This window comes from Dasypus novemcinctus, chromosome 31 (genome assembly GCF_030445035.2).
Source record: "Dasypus novemcinctus isolate mDasNov1 chromosome 31, mDasNov1.1.hap2, whole genome shotgun sequence".
Lineage (NCBI taxonomy): Eukaryota > Metazoa > Chordata > Mammalia > Cingulata > Dasypodidae > Dasypus > Dasypus novemcinctus.
This window is the reverse complement of record NC_080703.1, coordinates 8,328,834-8,342,665: the sequence shown is the minus strand read 5'-3', so window position 1 is coordinate 8,342,665 and position 13,832 is coordinate 8,328,834.

Below are 13,832 nucleotides of genomic sequence, written 5' to 3'. Positions count from 1 at the left end.
TTACAACTGAAAATGGGAGGATTGCATCCAGCATCCAGGTGGAATCTGAGCCTCCTCTTGACATAGAGGTGCAATGGACACAACCAATCCAATGTCCACATAGAAGAGGTGGCATTGGATTGGGAAAAGTGGACATAATGGACAAAGGGTATGGGGAAAGGCAGGAAGAGATGAGAGGTGGAGGCGTCTTCGGGACATGGAGCTGCCCTGGATGGTGCTTCAGAGGTAATCACCGGACATTGTAAATCCTCACAGGGCCCACTTGATGGAATAGAGGAGAGTATGGGCCATGATGTGAACCAATGTATATGAGGTGCAGAGGTGCCCAAAGATGTACTTACCAAATCCAATGGATGTGTCATGATGATGGGAACGAGTGTTGTTGGGGAGGGGGAGAGGGGGGGTGGGGGGGTGGGGTTGAATGGGACCTCACATATATATTTTTAATGTAATATTATTACAAAGTCAATAAAAAATAAAAAAATAAAAAATAAAATAAAAAAAAAAAAGAAATTGAGGAATTGCAGAAAAAGATTTTAGAAATGTCTCATAATCAGATATACGTAGATAGTGATAAGGATATCTTTAATGATTTGATTTCACATTTAAATAAGTTTAAACCTGTTGATTGGTGGAAATCACATTTCTTATCTGCCTTAGGAATAGGGATATGTGTATTAATCCTGTTGCTCATGGTTGTCGCTTGCCTGGGAAAAGGTGTTTGCCAGAGATTGCACTGTGTGGACACAATGGGACAAGCAAACAACATAGTACTTGCTAAAACTCTACCATAGTACCCCGAAGTCAGTGCGCTTGGCTGGTAGTCAGTGATGGGCAACTTGGCTAGCCTTTCAGTCAACCTAAGACAGGGACGTGGCCTTTCGCTGCCACGCTTCCCCAGGACGGGTAAGGCTGATTGTGCGTAGCCTCGACCTAAGACAGACACAGTCACCCTGACTAAAACAAAAAGGGGGAAATGTGGGAAACAAAGGCATGTTGTTTCCATGGAAGCAAGTTACTTCCTTGACCACTGAGTCAAGCTGTCCCTTATGATTATCGGTGCGGAGCACAATCTTGGCTGCGTCAGCACACCAGCAGGCAAAACAATACCTGGAGAATGGAACAACCTGGGTAACAGGATTTATGGTTACTGATTCTTATAATAATAGTTCCAGTAAAGTTTTTTGGGTTTTCATCAATCACTAGTTAATATAGAATGAGGTAAGGGTAATAGGTAACTTGATTTTGTGCTGAATGTCACGTAGGTTAGGGGTATATATACTAGCCCCTCGACTCAATAAACTTGTCTGATGAGCTTGAGAAATCAATGCTCTCAGATCCCCTGAACCCAATCTTTCTTTGTCTTTCATTCCCGATACCTCGGGTCGCCGAACAAGACTCCGACAGAGCTTGGGTGCTGCTTGATGGCCCTGGCAGGCCTTGCATGGAACTCAGGAGGAGAGACCTTCAGCACCCCTGGAAGCTGGCACAACAGTTGTAGACATTTGACTGCCCAGCTCATCTCCAATGCCACATGCTCCTGCCCAGGACAACACGTCCCCCAGTCAGTCCAAGTCCACCCTCATCTCTCCAAGCACAGTCATGGATTATTCTGTGGTTAAGGTTTCAAATTTTGCTCATGACAGAGGCAGAGTAGTGCCAAGTTGCTCAAGCAAGTACTTCAAACACTCAGTTAAGTACAAAAAAAATGTGCTTCAGAGTAAGAACTGGATCATACAAAGCTCAGGATGTAACTGAAAATTGCCAAAGAAACAAATTGAGACCTGACTCTTCCAGTGCATCAGTTGTAGCATTGATTTGAAATCAACCCATGCAGACTCTAGTTCTTCTGAAAGCTTTGATTTTCCTCCAGGAAGCATGCATGCATCTTCTGCCTCCACTACTTCCTCTTCTTCAAAGGGAGAGAAAAAGCTCAGGAATTCCTTGATAATGAAAGCCTGTTCCAAAAACATCTCTGAATCCTTCACACCAGATGGCAGGATCATATGTGTAGGGAACATTGTTTGTGTCCAGATTTACAGCTTCCATTGGCCATTATTCATATCATAACTGTGGGACAGAAATTTATAATGGCCTTTCAATCCTACAGGAGACCCATATTTCATGGTTTGAGTCTCCAACATCTTTCCTTGCTCTCTTGCAACCCTCCCCCTTTATAGAAAACTTCCAGTAACACTTTAGTAAGAGAAAGGGCCTGTGTCACAAGCCTGTCACAAAGGCAGCTAAGACTGCCAAACAGCCAACCCCTGAAATGTGGGCTCTGTTGGTGCAGTTTGAAATATGAACATGGACAGTAAGGTAGGTGAGAAAAATTGGAAAGCACCGCAGATTTTCTAATCTAGTTAGCAATGACTTCTACAAATTGCCTGTTCAAATTTAGAGAGAAATTGTACTGAATTGGCTGGTTTGTTTGTATGTTTTGGTTGGGCTTGGTTTTTTACTTCCATATAGCCATTTTTTGACTGAGCAACTTATTAAACAAGCAAAGAAATTTTGCCTTAAGGAAGTGAAATGTTAGTAGTATTTTTCAGTTGTGAAGTAAAAAAAAAACCCAAGGCATAGGAACCATAGCCTCAATTGAAAGGGCATTTTTGCACTTTTAAAAAAAAATTTTTTTTCTTCTTTATTTTCTTTTAAATTTTACATTAAAAAATATGAACTCCCCATATACCTCCTACCCCACCCACCCCACCCCTCCCATATCAACAAACGCACTGTGGCACATCCACTGCACTCGGCAAATACATTCTGGAGAACTGCTGCAGCACATGGACAGTGGTCTACAATGTAGTCCACACTCTTCCCCAGCACGACAGGACACACAATGTCCAGCATCCATCCCTGCAGCACCACCTAGGACAACTCCAAATCCTGAAAATGCCCCCACACCACATCTCTTCTTCCCTCTCCCGACCATCAGCAGCCACCATGGCCACCCTCTCCACATCACTACTACAGTTTCTTCCCTTACTAATCACAATAGTTCCCCAGGAGAACACCAGTAATTCCATCCTAATCCATACTCTGTTCCTGTGTCTTGTGGACCTGGGATGGCTATATCCAGTCCCCTCTACCTCAAGAGGGGGTTTAGATTCCACATGGATGATGGATGCAATTCTCCTGCTTGCAACTGTGGGCACTCTTGGCTCCCTGGTGTGGTGGTTGACCCTCTTCACCTCCCTGTCAGCTGGCCAGGGTAAGTCCGAGAAACCAGGGGGTAGGAGCTGCAAGTCTGCTGAGGCTCAGAGCCTGGCCATCACATGGACAGTTCAGAGTTTCAGGTCTCCTGAGTATACACCAACCCAAATGCCAACCACAGGTCTGGTAAAAGTATCAGAAGAGGCATGTGTAGAAAGGTTATATCTGAGTCCAACTCCATCATACTCAGGAACACAAACTCCAAAGTCATGGCCCTGAACTCCAGAGCTATCTGCCTTGACCATAGAACTGTGAGTTGCTGCAGTCCTCAGGAGAATCAGCACCTGGGTTTCCATCTACCTTGGCTGTCTCTGGTACCCTGTTGAGGCATGCATAAGCATCACCCCCTGATGACCTCCTGACTCTTTTTTGGAGACTCTTAGCAATATAAACTCACTTGTCCTTTCCATTCCCCCCTTTTTTATCCAAAGTCAAAAAGCAGTTATTAACACCTGATTTTTTTTTTTAAAGATTTATTTATTTATTTATTTAATTTCCCCCCCTCCCCTGGTTGTCTGTTCTTGGTGTCTATTTGCTGCGTCTTGTTTCTTTGTCCGCTTCTGTTGTCGTCAGCGGCACGGGAAGTGTGGGCGGCACCATTCCTGGGCAGGCTGCTCTTTCTTTTCACGCTGGGCGGCTTTCCTCACGGGCGCACTCCTTGCGCGTGGGGCTCCCTCACGCGGGGGACACCCTTGCGTGGCACGGCACTCCTTGTGCGCATCAGCGCTGCGCATGGCCAGCTCCACACGGGTCAAGGAGGCCCGGGGTTCGAACCGCGGACCTCCCATATGGTAGACGGACGCCCTAACCACTGGGCCAAAGTCCGTTTCCCAACACCTGATATTACATGTAGGCTGAGATATTCTGCTGGTCTGAGTTGACCTCTTTGTTCAAGATCTTTTGGTAGTTACATCATCAGCTGGTGCTTGGTAGTAACCCCTCAGTGCCAGGAAGCCTCATCCCTGGGAGTCATGTCCCATGCTGGGGGGAAGGCAATGCATCTACATGCTGAGTTTGGCTTAGAGAGTGGCCACATCTGAGCAACATGGAGACTCTTACGAGGTAACTCTTAGGCACCCCACAGCTATAGTCCTAGTTCATATTTCAGGCACACAGGCTCATAATTGGAGCCATCAGTATCAAGGGCTCATCGTTGGACCTTCCATCTTTATTGGTCTTTACCATTGCACTTGGGGGATTGTTGTTGTTCCACTGGGGAGTATAATAGAGCTTCCCTGGTCAGGAATTCAGCACTCTCTCATCTGTTGTTTCTAACTGAAACCACTATGAAAATATCCAAACCTTTCTATGTACCCTGTATACATGCCCTGGAGAACTCCCTCCCAACTGTGTGCAGCCCTCTAATGACACCCCACATGAGTGCTCCTCTCCCACCATACTTGAACCTCTCTGTAGTCCAAAACTTCAAAAAGGAAGCTCAATATATTTCCAGGCTCCATTAATAAGAAAAAGGAATATAATGATGGGTTTAAAAGTCAGATATAGACTACACAGAAATTTAGGAAAATTAAATAAAGGAAAAATAAATTGGGGCATCAAAAAAATGAAAAAGCTTTGTTTTTGACATTTTGCCTTTCATCACTGCTACAGGTATTGCATTGTATGTACAGTGGCAAGGCAGTTTCTTCAATTTCTTCCTCAGTATCTACCTCCTTTTTTTTTTTTTTTCCTGATTATTAAGTTTCTCTTGACATAAGTTTTAGGTCACAGTAATTCACATATACAATATATGGTACTCCCACATATCCAGCATCAAACCCTTTGTCCCTTCCTCAACAGTGACCTTTTTACATGTTCATATTATATTTGCTGCAGCTAATGTACAGATATTGAAATGAGAGCTTTCAAACATGGTTCCATTTGGGTTTACATCATGGTTTATATTTTAGACTATACAATTTTCTAAATTTTTGTTATCTTGTGTTTTACATTATGGTTTACATTTTAGCATATAGACTTTTATACATTTTTAGTGTAAATTAACATGACCTATATCCATCATGGCATGATCTTGTGGAACACTTCCATTGTCCCACAGTTACCCTGATTCCATGTATTCAACACCTCTTTCCCCCTCCCCTCAGGGCCCACCATGACAATCAATCTTCATTACTTGAGGGACCATATTCAGAGATAACTTGCAAAAATGTTGAGGGCTTGATATACTTGACTGCCCTAACCTATTGGGAGCCACCGATTCTCTCAAGAGATACAATTCCCTCTGTTTGAGAACAGTCCTCCCCGGGATGTGGGTATACCTTCACTCTCATAGTATGGGTCTCCACCCAATGATATAATCCACTATGACAAAATGAGCACTCACACACTCCCCAGAAGCTTGCTCTGTGTCAGATGCCCCCTGCCCTTAAGCATCTGAAACAGGCAACCTTCCATATTACATTCTCTAAAGAGTTTTCTCTGCACCACAATTTCAACCACATACCTGACAATCTCCCATAATCAAATGTTCCCCTCACCCTCTGCCCAATTTCTTGAGCAATCTGACCCATCCTCCCATCCCTAGTGCCCCTAAAACCCAGGCAGCACCACCCTAAATTATCTCTATGCCCCCATTTTATCCCTTCCCTGTTCAAATACTTACCTCCAGCTTATAGATTTCACCCAAGTAGCTGTCAACTCAAAACCTTCCTCTACCCTCCAACTACCTTAAAGTTTATCTTCCAGTCTCCAGCTCTCTGAGACAGCTTGGTTTACTTATTTCATATCAGAGAGGTCATGTAGTATTGTCCTTCAATGCCTGGGTTGCTTCACTCAACATAAGGTTCTTAAGATTCATCCATGTTATCACATGTGTTTGTACTCTATTTGTTCTTATAGCTGAGTAGTAGTCCATTGTATGTATATACCACATTTTATTTATCCATTCATCTGTTGATGGGCATTTGGGTTGATTCCAACTTTTGGCAATAGTGAACAATGCTATTATGAACATTGATGTGCATGTATTGATTTGTGTCCTTGTTTTCAGATCTTCTGGGTATATACCCAGCAGTGGAATTTCTGGGTCATATGGCAGATCCATAGCTAGCTTTTTGAGAAACTGCCAAACTGTCCTCCAGAATGGCTGAATCCCTCTGCATTCCCACCAGCAGTGGATGAGTGTTCCCATTCCTCCACATCCTCTCCAACAATTGTAGTCTTCTGATTTTTTGATAGCTGCCAGTCTTATGGGAGTAAGATGGCATCTCATTGTTGTTTTGATTTGCATTTCCCTAATAGCTAGGGATTTTGAGCATTTTTTTCATGTGTTTTGTAGCCATTTGTATATCATCTTTGGAAAAGTGTCTGTTCAAATCTTTTTCCCATTTTTTAAATGGGCTGTTTGTCTTTTCACTTTCAAGCTATAGGAGTTCTTTATATATGGAAGATATAAGTCTCCTATCAGATATATGGTTACCAAATATTTTCTCCCATTGTGTAGGCTCTCTTTTCACTTTCCTGAAAAGCTCCTTTGAGATGCAGAAGGCTTTAATTTTGAGGAAGTCCCATTTATCTATTTATTCTTTTGCTGCTCATACTTTTGGTGTGAAGTTCATAAAGCCCTTTCCTATTACAAGGTCCTGTAGATGCTTTCCAATTGCAGAGAGTTTTAATAGCCAGTTTGTACATAGTATTTTTGAGTGCGTGTGTACACATACATACTCACAGCTAACATAAATATATGTAATAGAAAATGTAACTTGTCACTAAGTGACACAAGTTGCAGACTTGGAATTGCAGATGAGCTGGAAGAATAGTACAGATATTTAATGAGTTTTTGTTTTGCTTTTTAATTAACGATCATTAACCTTTCTATGCACACAATAGCATAAGAGTTTGATACATGGGGTCAGACAAACTGAGATGCTCGTTATTCAGTGGCAGACTGGAAATAGGTTAGTATTTGGGATTAACACTGTTAAGGCTGGATATAGGTTTAAATGATCACTTCCTATCTTCCAATGTGGATTTAACAAAAAGTTTCAAGCTTCTTGTTTGGAAGATTAATTAGGTTTGTTTTTTAATATATAAATAGCTGATTGCTAAATTTGGTCAGATTTTTCCTGATTGCCAAATTTGGTCAGATTTCTACTGATTGGCTGCTCTAAATTCTTAGTACATATCCTAGTAAATTACACTTTGTGAATTGTCTTATGTGTAGTTGTTGCATTTTGGAAATACCTAATTTGTAATATTAAAAAAATATATTTCCACATAAGGTATCTGCTTGCAGGTCAGAAAATGAAAAAAATGTAATTGTGTAATGCTCTGAAAGGTGTAGGAAAAAAATGCTGAAATAAAATTTACTAAATCTAAACAAAAAAACTCTAAATGCTTACTTTTAAAATTGGCATGAAGCTGTAAATGCTTATATTAAAAATGAGGAAAGGTTTTATATTAGAGACTTAACCTCAAACCTAGAAGAACCAGAGAAAAAGAAGATCAAGCTAAACCCAAAGCAAGTAGAAGTAATTAAATAGCAAGGTTTAGAGCAGAGATTAATGAAACAGAATACAATAAAACAATAGAATCAGTGAAACTGAAACTTGGGTCTTTGAAAAGTTCAATAAAACAGGCACACCTTTCTTTCAGCTTCTTTTTACTCCATCTGTGGCTGTTCTCTCTGCTGGGCATTGATTTTAGCTTCTGGAGTCTTTTCCCTGTCTCTGCAGTTTTTTTCTCCATCAGTGACTTTTTATTCCTCCATATATGAAGGACTCCAGTAGAAGGATTAAGACACACCCTGGGTAACACAATCTAATCAAAGGCCCTCAATGGTGTAATTTAATCAAAAAATCCCACCAACAATTGGTTTCCACACAGGGAATTAATTAGCTCTAAGGACATGATTTTCTAGGGCCTAAAAATTCTCAAACTACCATGCCCCATAGTCCAACTATTAGATATAAATCCAAAAGAATGGAATTGCACAATGATATTCATAGCAGCATTATGCAAAATTGCAAAAAGTTGGAAGTAACCCAAGTGTCCATCAACTGGTGAATGGGAAAAAATGTGCTATATTCATACAATGGAATATTATTCAGTCATAAAAAGAAATGCAGATTTGATACATGCATTGTGAAGATTTGAAGCTGTATATACCTTAGAAAAAGAAGCTCTTAAAAGCAGTCCATTCCTATGGATGCATACCCACAGTAAGTAGGGCCTTTTGATGAGGTTCATTCAGTTACGGTGTGACCCATCTCAATCAGGGTGGAACTTACTTCTATTTCTGCAGTCCTTTCTAAACAGAACACATTATGGAGAGAAAAAAGCCATCTTAGGAAGAAGCTGGAGTCATGAAACCTAGAAGAAAAAGAAGAGACCAGGAGAGGCCACCATATGCCTTACCATGGACAGAGGAGCCAAGAATCACTGTAGTAGTCTTAAAGAAGAAATCATAGCCTTGATGGATTACATGAGTTGAACATATTCCTGTACTATTGCCATGAACAAATAAATTCCCATTGTTTAAGCCAAACCCATTTCATGATATTTGCTCTAAGAAGTCTAGGAAAATAGATTTCTGTACCAGGATAGTGGAGTGCTGCTATTGGAAGCTCTAAAAATGTGGAAATGGCATTGGAATTGAGTAATGGTTAGAGGCACATACAACTGTGCAGCACTTGCTAGAAAACGTTTAAAGATTACTTTCTAGTGTCTGTTCCTAGAAATATGGACACTAAATATACTTCCATTGAGGCCTTAGATGGAAATTTGAAAACTGGAGTTAAAGTGATCCTTGTTCAAAATGGCAAAGAACTTGGCAAAATTAAGTTCTGATGTTGGTGGAAGGCAGAACTTGAAAGTAATGAGCTGGGATATTTAGCTGAAGAGTTTTCCAAGGTAACTATAGAAAGGGCAGTTTGCCCTTCATTGCAGCTTATAGTAAAATATAAGAGGAAAGGAAAAAGCTGATAACTGAAATCCTGAGCATAAAGAAACCAGAAATTGATGGCTTGGAAAACTCTGGGCTTCCATAAAGCAAGTCCCTAGAGAACAGTGTCCGTATGAGAGTTTAACTGAACATGAACCCAATTAGACAGACATTCCAGGGCAAGTCAGGACTTGCAGTGTAGTTACTCAGGAAAAAACTGTGAAAAGGCCTGTTTGATGGATTCAACCCTGTTTACTACATGCAGACCAAAACGATTTTTTGCAAGATCTGTATAAGTGGAACCACTGCCAGCCTGGATTAAAAGGGAGACATTGAAGACTAAAATCACTTCAAGGGCAGAACCATGGAAGCTGAATTCTGGACCAAACACAATTCAGGCTAAGAGTGTGGACACACTATGTGTGCAGAAAATGTGCATCTGCCATAGCTTTGGAGAGGGCAGGCCTTCCAGTCCATTGTTCAGGAAAAGTGCTATCACCCCAGTGTTCTAGGAAGTTGGAACCTATGTCCCAAGATTGCTGACAGCCTAGATGTCATCTCAGTGGTGGAGAGGGTGGTGCCTTCACCACCAGTATTTAGGGAGAGCATTTTCACTGCACACACACTTGGAAGGGTTGTCCTCCACTCCATCAGGCCCATAGAACAAGACATCTTTCCATAGAGGACTCTCAGAGTATGCCCTTCAGGGTTTCATAATTGCTTGGAAACTCTAATCCCTATTTTCCTTCCAACTTCTCCCTGTGGGAATGGGAATGTTTATCCTATGCCTGTCTCTCAATTGTACATTGGAAGCAGATAACTTTTTAATTAGGATTCCCAGGTCAACTGAAGGAGGGAAACTGTGCCACAGGACAGACCACACCCATAACCAATTCTGATGAGACTTTGTAATAAACATTGTTTCTGAAATGATTTAAAGTCTTTGGGATATTGGGATGGAATAAATGTATTTTGCATATGGGGAGAACATGTCTTTAGCAGATCCAGAGGATGGACTGTGATGGCGCAATGCTGAAATGTGCCCCTGAAAAGCACATTCTTAAATCTAATTCACTCCTGTGGGTGTGAGCCCACTGTAAGTAGGGACTTTTGCTAAGGTTACTTCATTTAGGGTGTCACCAACATCAATCAGGATGGGTATTAATAAACAAAATGAATACAGAGAGAAAGAGAGAAAGCCATGGAAGCCAAAAGCTGAAATCAACAAAAACTGGAAGAGAAAGGAGAGACCAGCAGATGCCACCATGTGCCATGTGGTAGAGGAGTCAATGATTGCCAGAAGTTGCTCTTCAGGAAGAAAGCATCACCTTGATGATGCCTTGATTCAGAACATTTTTCTGAACTCTAACCATGAGTGAATAAGTTCCCATTGTTTAAGTGAACTCATTTCATGGTATTTGTTTTGAGCAGTCTAGGGAACTAAAACATGAGACAGTGTGGATGCAGCTTGAAGACATGTTAAATGAAATAAACCAGGCAGAAAAGTACAAATGTTATATGATTTCATGGATATGAAACTGGAATAAGCAAACTTAAGAGTCAGAATCTAGAATATAGGATACCAGAGGATGAGGTGTGGAGAGGGAATGGGAAATTATGGCTTAAAATGTACACGGCTCTTATTTGGAAATGATATAACTGTTTTGGTGGTGGGTGGTGGTGATGGTGGCACAACATTGTGAAGGTAGTTAAGAACCCTGAAATAGCCATCTGAATGTGGTTAGAAGAAGAAATGTAAAGTTCTGTATATGGTAAAAAAATAAAACTTTTACAAAACTCCAGGGAACTGCACTACATAATCAACAAACCCGACCTTAAGCCATAGACTATAGTTCATAGTACAATTATAAAAATGTGCTCTCATCAATTGTAATATATTTTCCACACCAATGCTCGGTGTTAATATTTGGATGGTATATGGGAATCTTGTATATCATGTATGATTTCTCTGTAAACCCACAACTTCTCTCAGAAAGAAAAAAAATGGTATTGACATTTGATAAAAGAAAAATTTGTGATGAAAAAATATTAATTAATTTTAAAAGTAGCCCAATAGGATGATCATGTCTTTTTTAATATAATTTTTAATTGTCTATTTTTTAAAGATACATAGATCACAGAAAATGTTACATTAAAAAAATGTAAGAGTTTCCTATAACCCTCACACACACACTCCTCCCACACCAACAACCTCTTCCATCATCGTGGCACATTCATTGAATTTGGTGAATACACTTTGGAGCACTGCTGCACCACATGAATAGTGGTTTACATTGTAGTTTCTACCCTCCCCAGTACCTTCAGTGGGTTATGGCCCATGGGTTCCTGGCTTCCTCCTTCAAGATAGTCCCTCTCCCACTTCCTGCCTTGGCCCCTGTCTCCAAAATGTTTGCAGACTCAAGCTGGAACTACCTTGCATGCTCTTTTCTTTCTTCCTCCCTTGATGATGTCATGGGGTCCAGAACATGTCACTGCACCCACTCATAAATAAGCCAACCTAAGGGACAATGGGGCAGGGGGTGGGGGTAGGAGTGTTAAGGGTGTGGAGGACAACTTTTTGCTGCATCACATGACACGAGCAGCCCCATGAAGCTTTTGTGTAGGTCTTTTATGTGGTGCAGTAAACTCACTAGGGCCCAAACAGACTCCCAGGACTGATAGTTTCTGAAGTTCTGCAGATAAAAGGCAAAGCACAATAGTGGTGCTTTGTAGCATGATTTGCAGGCTTCAGAGACTATCTTTCAGCTTTCCCCAAAGCAAGAGTCTTTACAGATATATGTGCACTCTTTCTCCTCCTACCAGGGAGAAGTCCAAGGAGTTTTCACCCTCTCTTTGGACCTCATTGTTGAGCTCCACCAACACTGTGCACCCCCAGAGCTACTCCTCACTGCAGGTGACCAGAGGACTGCCACCACATAAATACAGGGGTGGGCAGATGCAGCCTCATGGCCTCAAGGACAAGCTTCAAGCAATGCTCTGAATTGCTGGACTACTGAGATTAAGCATGTTTAGGGGGCCCAAGGGTGATACTTAAACTCAACCATGTGTTATGGAGAAGAAAGGAAAAATAAAATGGGAGGCACATGATTTGTCACTGTGGCCATGTATGTGTGTGAGAGAGAAACAGTGACAGAAGTGGGTGTAATGGAGTCACAGGTCACAGATTCCCTTCAGCGCAGTGTGCTGGCCACTGCCCTAGCTTTGGAAGACAGCACACATCAAGGGGTAGATGGGTTACATGACAAGGACACAGGAGTCTAAGAGGTGGATCTAGGACTGTTTTCAATTTTTCTGTATTTGAAATTTTCCATAATGAAATGATGGGGAAATACCTCTGTGCAGAAAACAGATAACAAAGACAGTGTATTTGAATGTGAGCAGCTGAATTTTAAGGCATGGGGTGTGACCAGGTGCCCCACAGAGGGACAAATGAGAACGGTCCCAGGTGGAACCCCAGGCAGGGTGATGTTTAGGGTAGGAGAAGCAGATGACAGTAGAGACCTGGGGAGAGGACAGCAGACAGTTACCTCAGGCCTAAGGTCCCATGGGAGACCCAGGTCTAGGTGCTCCCTCTGAAGTGATCTCTTGGCCAGGCTGAGGCTGCAGATCTTGAACAAGATTCCCTTTAGGCACCGAGGGGCCTGGGTGTAGCTTCTCCAGCAACAGATCTGAATTCTTCTGAGTCATGAAATCATGTATCTCTTTATTGTGGACATCTTTTAATTTCCCTTAATAAATTGTTACATTTTTTTACCTTTGATCTTGCTTGCCTTTGGTTAGATTGATCTGTTTGTGTCATTCGGATACAGAAAAACATAATTTTCTATATTATTCTTTCATTCAACTACCTTGTATTCTCATTCTTTTCCTGTAGATTTTTTCATGGTTCTATGTAAATCAGCAAATAATATACAAGCAATTTTATTTCTTCCTTTCTAAATCCTATGCCCTTAAATTCTTTTTCTAATCTTTTTTGCTCTACCCAAGGACTGCCAGTATAATGTTGACTAGAAGTGTTAGTGAATATTCTATTCTCATCCTTGTCCCTTGTTTTAAAGAGAATATGTTCAATGTTTTAGGAAGATGTTTCCATAGGTATGGCTTTTGGGGAGAGTGTGACCATCAGCCAGTGTTCTGACAGCACTGATCCTGTGCTCTGGGATTGCAGTGTCTGGCCACGACCATGATGCTTCAAGTGTGTAGCCTCCTCCTTAGTGTTTAGGGAGAGCATGGGAAAGGGTGGGACTGCTGCTCCATTAGGCCCAGAGGCCAAACATCATTCCATAGAAGACCCTCAGACCTCGACATCTGATGAAGGAGTCCCTGCTGTGTCTCAGAATTGTTTGGGACCCATGAACCCTGTATTTCCTTCCAGTTTCTCCCTGTGGGAATAGGAATGCATATCCTATGCCTGTCCTTCCATTGTGTACTGGAAGCAGATACCTTGTTCTCAGATTCACAGGTCCACAGACAGAGAATTATGCCGCAGGACAGAACACACCTATAACTGATTTTTTTGAAACAAGGCAATTTTATGGATACATATTAACAAAGCAACAATTCATCCAGTGTATAAGCAATGGTATTTGATATAATAACAGGTATGCATTCATCACCTCAATCATCATTATAGCATTTTCATTCTTTTGATAATGATAATAACAAAAGGCAAACTAACAAATTCTTCACC